At 46.2% G+C, this 12,715-nt stretch overlaps 1 protein-coding gene across 11 annotated transcripts in view; it reads right to left on the bottom strand.

Annotated features, from left to right (window-relative positions):
- The window catches only part of PAK3 (p21 (RAC1) activated kinase 3), a 291,282-nt gene that overhangs the window by 120,615 nt on the left and 157,952 nt on the right, over positions 1-12,715 (bottom strand). For 3 of the 11 annotated variants that reach the window (XM_050776544.1, XM_050776547.1, XM_050776545.1), the window contains exons 1-4: positions 10,527-10,745; positions 9,482-9,548; positions 9,254-9,363; positions 3,593-3,740 (exon numbers count right to left, since the gene is read on the bottom strand). The exons of 4 other annotated variants lie outside the window; for them this stretch is intronic. The gene's annotated coding sequence lies outside the window, so the exon portion shown is untranslated. Of the gene's footprint in view, positions 1-3,592; positions 3,741-9,253; positions 9,364-9,481; positions 9,549-10,526; positions 10,752-12,715 lie in introns of those variants that run through there. 4 more of the 11 variants (XM_050776537.1, XM_050776538.1, XM_050776540.1 and 1 more) reach the window with 4 other exon arrangements.

The raw sequence follows: 12,715 nt of genomic DNA, 5'->3' as shown, positions 1-12,715 counted from the left end.
TTCTACTCTTTTCTGCTCTGAAAGGATCTATTTCTCATTGACCTCCTGGATGAGACCAACATTTTTCCTCTGGCGATTGGTTGCCAACATAAACTTTCAGCAGGGGTAAGGAGAGCACTAGCGGCAAACGAAGAAAAAAGAGAGTGACAACTGTGAATATAAACTATTTCTTGCAATTAGATGTATCGAAGTGTGTGTGTGTCAGTGAGAAAGTATATAAATGCAGGGTTACTGGTATGGAGGGGGACATGTAAGAGTTTGGGAACGTATGTATGAGTGAGTGAGAGTGTGGGTCACTAGCAGTATGTGTGAATCAATGTGAATACATGTGGGTCAATGTGATTATCTCAGTGGTAGTTCAGTGTCAACGTGTTCGTGTGACAGTCTGAGTCAGAGTACATGGCGGATTACAGGAGAGTGTATGACTTCCTGAACACGTGTGTCAGTGTAAGTGTATCAATGTAAGTGAGAATGTGGCATGGCAAGTGTGAGTGTGAGTCTATGTTGTCATATGGTATCAGTAATTTCCTGTGTGAAGCACAGTCAACTGACTATTGCAATGTGAACTGTGTATGTCAGTGTGGTATGTGCTAGTGTGAATGCGAGTCAGTGACTGTGCATGTCATTATATGTTCACTGGTGCAAATGTGTGTAGCAATGTGAGGGTGTGTCAGTATGAGAGTAGAAGAGTGGGAATGTATAAGAATGTGAGTGTGCAGTAAGTGTGATTGTGCCAGTGTGAAAAGATGTGATGTATGAGTGGGGGATGGTTTGTGAGAGGGTACACATGTGCATGTACACGAATGTGGAGGAGTGCTTGTGTGTCTGTGAGAATAAGGAAATGTATAATTTTGAGTGTGCAGTTCTGAATGTGAAAGTGAGTGAATAAGTGAGTGTTAAGTACATGTGCAGTATGTATGTTTATGTGAATTTGTATGAGTACTGAATGTGAATGAACCTATGTATGTGTCAGTCAACGTGAATATACCTGTGTGTGTAAGTGATTGTGCTTGAGTTTGAGAGGGTAGAGTGATGGTTGTCAGTGAAAATGGCTGAGTTTAGAAAAATATGTGTGTATGGTTGTATTTTAGAGTACGTGCCTACAAGTTTGGTATAGAGTGTGATGATGTCTCAGTGTGAAGAAAGTGAGCGTGAGTGTGAATTTGTGTCAAAATGTGTGTTTCTATGTATGAATATGATTATGTGTGAATGTGTCAGGAGTAGGGACATTGTTTTAGCTCTGTGTATATGAATGCAAGAGTGTGTAACTCTAAGTGTAAAAGTGCGAGTGGGTGAGATGGTGCTTATGGTGTGAGAAAATATAAACGTGGATATATGAGCATGTATGCATGTTTGTGTCCCTGTGATGAGTTTGTGACTATGAGAAAGAAACAGTGATGATATCAATGCAAGTACACTAGAGTGTATGAAATTGAGTATATGAAGGGCTGTGAGTATAAGAAACAGTTGGAGTGTGTGCAGGGGGAATGTCAATGTATTATTTGCATATAGAGTATATATGACTATATAGGAATTTGGGCAGGCAAAGGTGATTGTATCCTCTGTGTGAATAAAAGTGTGAAAGTGTATGACTGTGAGTGTGTAAGAATGTAATATTAATAGCATAAAGGTGTGAGTGGCTGTGAACACGAGGGTGGGGTGTATGGTGTGTTGTGTGCATCAATATGAAAATGTGAATATATGAATGTGAGTTTGTGGCAGCATGAATGTACCTGAATGTAGCATGTATGTAAATATGATTGTGTGTGAGGGTGAGGGGGTAAGAGTGATCATCATTTTGAATGACTCCAGTATGAAAAGTGAGTGAGCCCAGGGGATAATGTGACTGTGTGAATGTACAAGAGTACAAGAATGTGCTTGTGAGAGTATGTATGTGTGTGTGCATGAACTAAAGATACCAAAATAACTGGATGCTGGGTAACTGTCTCCAGGAAGTCTCTTTCTTCCCAAAGCCACAGCATGTCTTCTGTTACAGGCAAGTTACTTAGCTTCTCTCAACCTCTTTCTCCTCCTTGGTAATACAGTGATGATGATAATACCTAACTTCAGTTAGTATCACTTGTATAATCAGAAACAGCAATAACTATTAGAAAAAAAAACAAAAAACAAAAAAACCTACTTTGCAAGATTACCATAGGAGCAAATGGTATTATGCCAGTAAAGTACCTAGCACAGAGCTGGCAACAGTAGACAATAAATACAAGTTATTATTGCATCTGTCACAGAATACCAAAGAGCAATTCAGGGGCTTCTCATTTTAGTCAGTCCTAGTTACCTTCTGTCCGTCAAGGTCTAAAGAGGATCCCCTACCAGAACATCGCTAGAAAGTTGAATGCATCAGTATCAACAAGGCTGTAATTTCATACCTTCAATTCCATGGCTGAAACTCTGGAGCTTCCCTTTCATAAGAAGGCATCACAGAAACACCTGCCACTGAGCTGCAGTTTTACCTTGTCTGTAGGCCCATTGTATGTTCAGTGTGAAAGGGAACTACATTGCTTATTCCTTACTTGTTTTTTTAGTTTGTTTTTCTGGTTGTTTTTTTAAAAACATTTGGTTACTTGTTTTTTTGATTTGGGTAGTAGGAGAGATGCCTCAGCAACTGATAGACAGAAGACCAGACGGAGGGACAGCAAGCTACAAGCAGGTAGCTGGACTGCAGGGAATAGCAACAGAGGCCAGATGGAGAAGCTGACAGAAGAAGTTATAATGCCTGCCTGAAAGGCAGACAAAGAGACAGATAGATGATCAGAGAGACAGGCCATGAAACCGGAAAGAAATGCAGAGGAAGAGAGAGACGCCCAACTTGCAAATCTGCTGGGCTGCTGGGGAACTGTTGAGCCCTTTTAAGGGAGTCTAGAGATCTGTAAGATCTAGTCCCTGCCCTTGAAGAGCTTACAATCTAGTTTTCTTGGTAAGATGAATACTCCAGAAACCATGCAAGAATTATTGAAGGCAGTAGGGCAGCAAGTGCTACACTGCACACTACAGACTCAAATGCTGTTGGAGACCTGGTGGAGGAAGTGCATCCTGGTTGGGTGGGAAAGTAGAGGGAAGGTTCGGGAAGGTTTAAACTAAGCCTGACAGGCCCAGAAGCAGGGATGCAAGGGGTGGGGGTACACTTCAAATAGGAAGGTAAAATTAAGTTCAGGGGGCAGTAGAAATCATAGGAACTTATTGGCAAATTTGCAGCATGTGGCTAAAAAGCCACCCAGGCACCAGGAAAGGAGAAAAGGAAATGACAGCTTGATGGGAAGCATGTCTGTGTTACACTGAAGCTCTTAGATGGTGCTTGACATCTGCAAAGGACTTGGCAATGATTGTTATGTTGTTTCTCCTCCTCACCCCAAAATGTAGGTCAAGGCTGTCATTCCCATATTAGAGATGGGAGGGAGGCAAGAGACTAAAGGTAGCTGTACTGGGCAAAATTCGCCAGAACATAGGGGTCATGCCCTGAAGCCTAGCTCACGAGGTCCAGGCAGAGTCTTTGATATTGGGAGATCTGGTGGAAAAGCAGCATTTGCCTGGATTTGGAGATCCCTAACTCCCTGCCCTGGACTCCATTACTCACCTCACACCGCCACGGCTGCAGGACTTCAGCACAGGTGGGCACTGCCCATGAGAAGGGTCCGGGCTGGCTTCAGCTCCTACAGACTCAGTGCTGGGCACACCAGCTGCCACAAGATGCAAGGACTCAGCTGCTCTTTCTTGGGGGAAACCTGCCGAGAGAAGCATTGTAGGGGAGAGGGAACCTCTTTCCCCAACTGCTACTGCTCCCTCATCCAACCCCCACCAAACATCACTCACACACACACACACACACACACACACACACTCTCTCTCTCTCTCTCTCTCTCTCTGTCTCTGTCTCTCTCTCTCTTTCTCAATCTCTCTGGTGAATTTCAGAAAATCCCTTAAGAAAGCTAGAAAATTAGAGCGCTAAGAAGTGTAAAAAGGCATTGTCACATAGGATTACAGAAAGGGCACAGAAGTGGGAGTCAGGAGATGGGAGTTACAAGCTGAGAATTGCTGTTAGTCACCTCATCATTCTGGGCCTGCTTGGTATCAAGTGAAAAGGCCTGCCTTAGTTGCCTTGGATAAGTGTTGGGAGAACTAAATCAAATAAAACAGATGTGAAATATTTACATAATTTGCATAATTATGGAGCAATATGTATAATCACAGGAGGTGGTAGAGCCCAGTGGACAAAAGGAAACAGAGACAATGGCCAATGCAAGTTGGCTCCATGAATATGTAAGCTTCCTGATGTTGTGGCACTGAATTCAGTTCAGTTCAGTTCAGTTCAGTTCATCCCTCAACTCTAAGTCTCCACCTCCATTTCCATTCCCCTTTTCACTAACCTTTCACTGGGGAAGGGTAAAAAAAAGTCTGTCTGCCAGGCAACAATATTCTGAGGTCTCCTAATTTGCTACCATCTCACAGGTGCTAAAGGCCACAGCCTCTGATCCTAATTGGAGCTCCCCTCTACCTTCTCCTATCTCCACCAGGTAAGTCTTCCACTGTCCTCCCCAGGTTTCTTAGGGTGAATATACACTGTTTACTGTTGTTGTTTGGTGATAATTTACTCTATTTTTCCCACAGAGGTTTCCATGTCTAACCATGAAGGAGACTGAGTCTCTTTGAACCCTCCCTTTCTGCCTTTTCCCACAATCATTTGAGCCTCTCAAGGGAGAGGCTGATCTTCTCTATAGAACCTCAAGCTCTGCAATCCTTCCTACTCTGCTTTCCTTTCCCCTTCCCCCAGTGGTGTTTGTCCTCAAAGAAAAGCAGAAACTACATGCTGATACTAAAGGAGGCATGATTCAGGCTAGCACCTATTTATTAGAGACCAGAATGAACAGGGTCCTAATCCAAAGAGATGACTAGATGGTTATCTAAACACGAAGATTGCAAAATTGAAGCCTTAGGGAGCCAAGAAAAGCCCCATGATCTCCAATTCCCCCTTCTGGAAAAAAAAAGTCCAAGCCATACTCTGGGTCTGCCTCTTGCTCTTGGGCAAGACTCCAGAGCATATCTGTCCCCCAGCATCCCTGGCATTCCATGTGTGCTTCCCACACGCACACTCCAAGCAGCCTTTCCAAATCCCACCCACTGCACCACTGAATGGTGTATTTGCCCCCTCCCTCCCTACGTGAGCTCACCCTGCAAGATCTCACCCTGCAAGAGAGTGGGGTGAGGGGGAGAGGAGTGCGAGCTACCAAAGCTCCAGAGAGAGGTAGGGCTCAAGGAGGGCACAGGAAGAATGGCCTCAAGAAGCCCCCTGCCCATCTCTGGGGATGAGGGCTGACAGCAGAGGCAGCATCCACCCATTGGGGTGGGAAACAATACTAGAGGATGTAAGAGGAGGAGGACACACCCCCAACCTGTACTACCAAGAATCTCCATGTTTTTGAGCAAGATCAAGAGCTTTCCTGAAGCCTACCTCCACCTCTCCCCAGCCCCAATTGTAGCACCACTTTTTAACTCCATGGTGGCCTGCCTTTATTTCACCACTTGCTCGAGTCAGTGAAGAATCAACTGACAGGACACGGTATTCCACCTGGTAGCCACACTCCTCTCACCTGCCTGGGGGTGTGTTGTGTTGAGAGTAGGGCAAGGGGAGATGTGTGAGCACATGTGCATACTTGGTCATGTATATCTGTGCAGTTCCCTGTACCATGTTGTATGTCTGTATATGTGTGCTGTGTCATATCTACCATGATATGTATGTATTGAGTCTGCATAATACTGTGTGTGTGTACAGTGTCCTGTTACTAGCACGTTGTATACACGATCATGTCAATAAGCTACTGTGTGAGTGCTATGTGTCTGTACTGTGTTGCATGTGAATTGCATCTCTTCTATCCTTTGTGTATGTGCAATGTGTCTAATTCGTATTGTGTCATATCTCTATGCCATGCTGTGTGTCTGCATAGTGTTGTGGGCATTGTGTGCCTCTATCATGTTGTATGTCTATATCGCCTTGTTATGTACCTATGACTCAGCCTCCTGTTGGAGACTAAGGTAGAAATCAGTGCACGCATCTTGCACGTACCCAACACCCATCACCAACCCAACTCCACTCCCAGCCACCTTGCTGCATTCCAACTTCCTGCCAGAATCCCTGTCTGGGGACTAGGGCTGCCATCTTGGTGGTGGGGGTAGGTGGAAGCTACGGACAACTACTCTCTCTACCATAGAGCCTTCCCGTGCCAAGTGTCTTGCTCAGCACGGAAGATGTCTAGGAAAGGAGGTTTAGAACCTTTTTCAGGCCCAAAGGAAACAGCACTGGGGAGGAAGTTATGGGGAGCTGACTCCCTCTGTAAACCCCCAGCCCCATCCGTATATGCAAGGAGAAGGACTTGCAGGAAATGGTGGCTGGCTGAGTTTCTCTGTCAGGCTGGTTGGAAGCACTGGGAGCCTTCTCCACAGGGAGTAACCACTGCACAAGGGCACTGGCGATCAGGTTGGGCCCTGAGATGCAGGGGGAGATCTTAAAATTGTTCCCATTGAGGTCACTAGAGGGCACTATTGTGCTGATTGTTAAGGATAGTGTTTCTTTTAAGGTGCTGAATTCCACAAAGTGCCTGGGGCTCAGAGGGAGATATAAGAAGGAAAAGGATATATGACCTAAGCCAGGCCTTTCCTTCACCTTCATACCAAGACTTTCTGTTTTGAGATTGAGTTAGGGAGTAAGGGCCACTAGTGAATATATGCCACCCACCCATCCCCTCAGGTCTGTGAGACCCCCCCGCACAGAACCTTTCAGGGGCTTGGTTATAGGGTCCCTAGCAGATTATTAACTTGGACTTCTCTTTTCCCTCCTGTTCCCCATTCATCTGAAGTAAAAGTAAAGCCACACTGTTGAAAGAGATGAAATATACGTGGTTGTGGGTTGTTTTGTATTGTTTTCCCCAAAACTGGAGGGCATACAAAAAAGAAGGGGTAATTTTTCTGACAGGGAAAGAAGAGGGCTATACTTTAGTGGACCTGTCTTCATTACCAAGAATAAATGGACCACCATATAGAACAACTACTGCCAACTTCATCGTTTGAAAGACAAGGAAACTGAGGCCTAGAGAGGGGCAAACACACTGTCTGGAACCCCTAAACACAACCGGGGTCCCAAACTGTCACTGTCTGGGACAGTGTGTTTGGGAGTCCCAGACCAGACCCTACCCCTCCAGAACACTTGACTTCTGACTCCCAGGGTTCATTCCACCCCAGTTCCTGGTCCTTTGGCCCCTAAAAATCTTCACTCTCCAAATTCAGCCCCTTCCAACCTCAAAGAAAAACTCTGGCCTCCCTCTCCACCATGTGGGTTCCAAGGCCATCCTATTCCATCTCAGCAATCAGGCCTCTCTGTGACCACACCTTTCTAATGATTTCCTCTTCCCACCAGTAAATTGTTACTCTCTTTCCAGTTTTCAAAGTCCATCTCCCCATTATGTTTCCCAGACTCAGACCCAGCTGTAGCTGCACGGTTTTGCTCCTCATTGCATCCCCTGGGTTTAGCACAGATTGCTCCAACCTGCAGATAATTGACCAAATGTGGAACTCAGACACAGATCTATTGCATTGATTAACATTTCCAATTAAACTCCTGGTTAGGCTGTGTGTATTAGTGACTCAAATAATTACAGCACATGTAAATGCAAATGCCTTCCAAAGCCACGGAGTGCGGTAGGAGGCGACGCATATTTGGGAGGAAATGGCAACAGACTGCCAGACCCGGAGGTTCATTTGGTCCTCCGGTAACCCTAAATGAGATTTTAAATGTGTGGCTGTTAGTTGATCCGAGGCTTAAGCATCACACCTGAAATGGAGGATTCGGGTTCTGCGCGTCGCTGCAGGCCCTTTTCCGCCCCCTGCTGGAGAAGCTGTGTAGTGCCGAGTTGGCAGACGAGTCCACCCCAGGCCCTGCAGAGGGAAACGCCTAGACCCCGGCAGGTGGGGGTGGGGGTGGGGGACGCGTAGCGGAGGCTTAAGTTATGCCCCAGATGCCTAGACTGCTGCACTTACCTTCCAAAGTAAAGGTTTTATACAGTTCCCTGCGCGCACAGGGTCCCCAGGGATCCTGAGAGGGAGGGCTTTTTTTTTTTTTTTTTTTTTTTTTTTTTTTTTTTTTTTTTTTTTTTTTTTTGAGCAAGGGTCCCAGACCAGGCCCCAACCCACCCATGTAAAAGCAGTCAACCTACCTGTCTAGGCCAGATTGATAGCGCCTCCACTTCCCTTTGGGACACTGTCCTTCCCCACTCCCCTCTCCTTACCCAGGAAGAAAGAGCCAGTTGTTGAGGCTGCTGCTCATTGAGTTTCTTGTTCTCTTGGTTAAAGCTACTGGTTCCTGACGGTGAGTTGCATGGGTGGGGATGCTGTTGATTTTAAATATCTAGAATCATCCTTCTAATTCTTGGCTGAGCTGCAGCTGCCTCAGCCACCAAAGTTTCCTATCCCACCAGAGAATTCAGGGCTTTTGGGTTCTTGGTAAGGCCATGACTTTTCTTCTCTCTTTCTAGTTTGCTCCTGCCTTCCTGCCTACTCCATCTGATCTGTAGATCTGATTTTTCTTTTCTTTTTTTTTTTTTTGCCTTGGCCACATTCTTTAACCTTAATTTAGTAGCTTAGTCTCTGAACACAAATAGCAAAGTCTCTGATGTCAGCACCTCCCCATCCCTGCAGTTCTTTTTATTTCTCGTTTCCCTCACCTGGTATGTCCACTACTCACCCTCTCCCAAGACCTCAGCAAACTTGTTTGCTCTATATACCATTTCCACCTCTGACCAGGAAAATCTACAACCTGTGGGAATCGTTAACTAGTCAGAATATCCCTAGGGTCCTGTGTCCCCTAGCTTATAACCCTATTGCATGTGAACCTCCTTTTCCTGTCAGGTCTCTCCTACAAGGCCCACGTGGCTGTCCGGAGGCTTGCAGGGTCAGCTCCTTGACATTCTAAGGTCTCTCTGACCTCAGGATTCTCGGCTGTCAGCTCTTGACCAGGCTACCTCCTAGTCTCTTCCCGTTTTGCTTGTTGCATGAGCTGGGGGATATGACACTTGTATCCAGAAACAGAGGCTTACAAATGGCTCTCTCTCCAAGCCCCCGCCTGTTAGTCATTCATTACCATATCAAGCCTCTTTGCCCAAAGTTGCCCCTGATTGGAGGCCTCAAGTACCAAATCACAGATCTTGTCCAATTAAAATTTTGCAAATGGCCCAGTGAAAACCGCACTGACCTTTACACCTCGCTCATCCCAGAACAGGGCCACGGTGTTGTCACCAACAGGAATGGACCTCCTTCTGTTCCAATACCTCAGACAGCCATACACTTGGCCTGGATTTGAGTCTGCAAAACCATGAGGGGAGCAAGACTAACATGGCTAAAGGCTTCCCTGCTGAAAGCCGTTTTTTAAAAATAGCACTGCAACCGCCCCCATCATGCTTCCCAAAGCCAAGCCACTCACCCTTCTCTCCTTCGCTTCTACAGACCGACGGCCCAGAACCCTCAAGTCTAGAATCTGGAACGGGATTCTGAAAGGTGGGACCAAAAAAAAAAAAAAAAAAAAAACAAGTGGGGCCTCTATCTCTCTCCTTGCCTGAATCCCCCTCTTCCCACCATCCCCCACCCCACCCCACCCCTTAACCACCACCTAGGGAAGGGAAACTTGCCAGAGCAAGAATCTAAAATGTTCGGTTCACGCAAAAGTGCGGCAATAATCTTGCCAGAGCCAGTTCACAAACTGAGGGCAATGTCCCCCAGCGAGCTAAGGGGAAGAGGGGAGAAGGAGAGGCAGTGGACCCAATGACACTGCTCCCCAGACAAAGACAGGGCCAATCCAGGGACCCCGAGCTTTCTGGGGACGTTATTGCATCATTCCAATCCCCACAGGAGAAGAAAAGAGTCCCCCTGTTATTACCATCTCCCCACCAAAAAAGGGGAGGGCGATAAACAAAAATAAAAGAAAGAGGGTAAGGCACCCATTTAAGAAAATCGTCACTTTTTCTCTTTTCTCGTGTGTGTGTGTGTGTGTGTGTGTGTGTGTGTGTGTGTGTGTGTGTGTAGGGGGCGGGGGGTTCTGCCCTGGACTTGGCCAGACCATGGCCACACCCCCTCCCCTTCTCTAGGGAACTGCTGTCACAGCTACCGGGGCTGGGTAGGGGGGCGGGGGGCGAAAGGGAAGACTTACAGGCTGACGTAGCTTTCAAGGCGGGTTTTGCCTCAAGTGGCCCAGGCCCCAGTAAACGAGTCTAGGGTTTGACCAAGCGAAGGAGCCCCGGCCCTCTGGGAACGGCCCTGACACACCCACTTGTCCGCGAACCGGGATCAAGCAAACTGCTCGCTTGGTCTCAGGGCTCCGGGGAGCCACGTAGGAGACTCGAGGCTGGGGCACAAACAGGACAAGAGGGGGGTCCGGAAAGGCAGAACATCTGCCCAGCAGCCTTAAAGCACCATCCAACAGCCACCCCCTCCCCCGCGCTAGCCCGGGTGCAGTTAGTCGCGGGATTTACCTGCCACGGATCCAGCCACCGAGTCAAGACCTTTCCTCTACCTCCGAGAGCTCCAGCTGGCGGGGCTGGGGAGCCGCAGCCCCGCGGCCGAAGCCGCAGCCCCGGGCCCAGCCCGCTCCCCCTGGCTCTTCTCCCGCCCCCGCACACTGGCTCGAGGCGGGGAAAAACTGCAGCCCCCAGTGCGAGATCCCAGACGGTTAGCTGGCACAGCTGCCCGCCCGCGGTAGAGCCCCTGCTCGGCAACCGCTCCCTAGCCGTTCTCTGCTATGACGTCACCCGAGCTCTGCACCTTACCTAGGCCAATCAGATGGTGAGCATAAAACTAAAATCGCCCTGAGTGGGCTACTGGGGACCAATCTTTTGTTTCCAGGCAGGAAGCGCCTGGGAGGGGGAAAAAACTGAAGGGGAGGGAACATGGAGAGGGAAAGGGAGAGGAGATGGAAACTTCTACACTGTCAGGGTTGTCTAGACAGAGGTGGGGCCATCCAAAAAGAGGGGCACCTGACAGGATGGAGAGGAGGGGAGAGTTCATTTATCTTCCTTAATTGCTCCCCTCAGGAAAATTGAGATTTCAGATGAATTTTCGGGGGACGAAATCTGTCCAGCTACACGGGCACGCTTTATTCGGGGGAAAAAATTGTTTCGATTTGGGACACCACCTGTCAGCCAGGCAGGTTAAACTGATGGAATCTCTAAAATACACAGAAAACTAAGAGAGGCAGATGTGGCAGTGGAATTCAAAGAGATGGCAATCTAGATCGGGAAACTACTTTTTTGCATACGAAGTACACACATTCCAAAAAGCACGGAATTATACAAAAAATAAAAATAACTCTACTTCAAATGGAGTTTAAATGTGATTCTCTCTGTCCATCCTTTCCCTTAAACCTTCAAAGCTTTCTCTTGTCTTTAGGATTCGGTTCAAATTTTTGCAGATGTCCAAAGCTTTCTAAAATCTAACTCCAAAAATAATCTCTTGCTACTCCAAAATCCATACTCTCCATGATTTGGCTAGGTTATGTAAATTATGGTGAATTCCAGCAAGGAGACAGTAAGCTGCCATAAAAAGTCAAATAATACAAAACAACAAGGACATTCAAATTGTAATGATGTAAAATATGCCTACAGAAAACGATCAGAAGAGGACATAAAATTGTAATAGTTGGGTTAAACTAGTAGTATTATGAGTAACTTTTTCTTTCTACTTTCAAATTTATTTTTATAAAGATAAATATATCCTCACATACTTAAATGACCAAAATAGATCGTGACCATTCCCAGTGAGCTTTTATTCAATTTTCTCTACACTGTATAACATCCAGCAATAATTTCTCCATAATGCCAACAAAATAGGTTCCAAGAACAAGAGTGAACTAATATATCTGCCCAGGTCCTTTTAGTAAAAGTCGTACAAAAGAGCTACAGATGACCAGACGCGGTGGCTCACGCCTATAATCCCAGCACTTTGGGAAGCCCAGGCGGGTGGATCACCTGAGGTCAGGAGTTCAAGACCAGTCTGACCAATATGATGAAACCTTGTCTCTACTAAAAATACAAAAATTAATGGGGCGTGGTGGCATGCGCCTGTAATCCCAGCTACTCAAGAGGCTGAGACAGGAGAATCGCTTGAACCCAGGAGGTGGAGGTTGCAGCGGCGAGCCAAGATCCCGCCACTGCACTCCAGTCTGAACAAGAGCAAAACTCCATCTCCAAAAAAAAAAAAAAAAAAAAGCGCTACAGATTCGCCAGACATAACATCTCAGCATCTCAGGCAGTTGAAGAATGGGATGCCTCTTTTGGACTAATTCATTTTAAATTGTGATGATATAGGGAATTGAGAAAAACAACAATGATCCACTCTATGGCAAAACAAGAAAGAGGGAGGCAAAGACTAAGTAAACTATATAATTCAGACTATTTTAAGGGTCACTTTGCATTTTATTTTCCTAAATTCAAAATATATGTATTAATGCATATATGAGTATTACATTAACATTGTAGAAAGTGGTAGAGCTGGGATTTATATCTAAATGAGTCCAATGTCCATGCTTTTTCTAATATGATACAGTTTACTACTGCTAAGAATTAAATGTGGTATTACTGGTTTTCTTAAAATACATACTTGCTGTAAAAGAAACAGACTATGTAAGACTGGCATTTTTAAAAAATCAGGCATTTTTAAAAATAGC

This window comes from Macaca thibetana, chromosome X (genome assembly GCF_024542745.1).
Source record: "Macaca thibetana thibetana isolate TM-01 chromosome X, ASM2454274v1, whole genome shotgun sequence".
Taxonomy (NCBI): domain Eukaryota; kingdom Metazoa; phylum Chordata; class Mammalia; order Primates; family Cercopithecidae; genus Macaca; species Macaca thibetana.
This window is presented reverse-complemented; position numbering and strand designations above follow the sequence as displayed.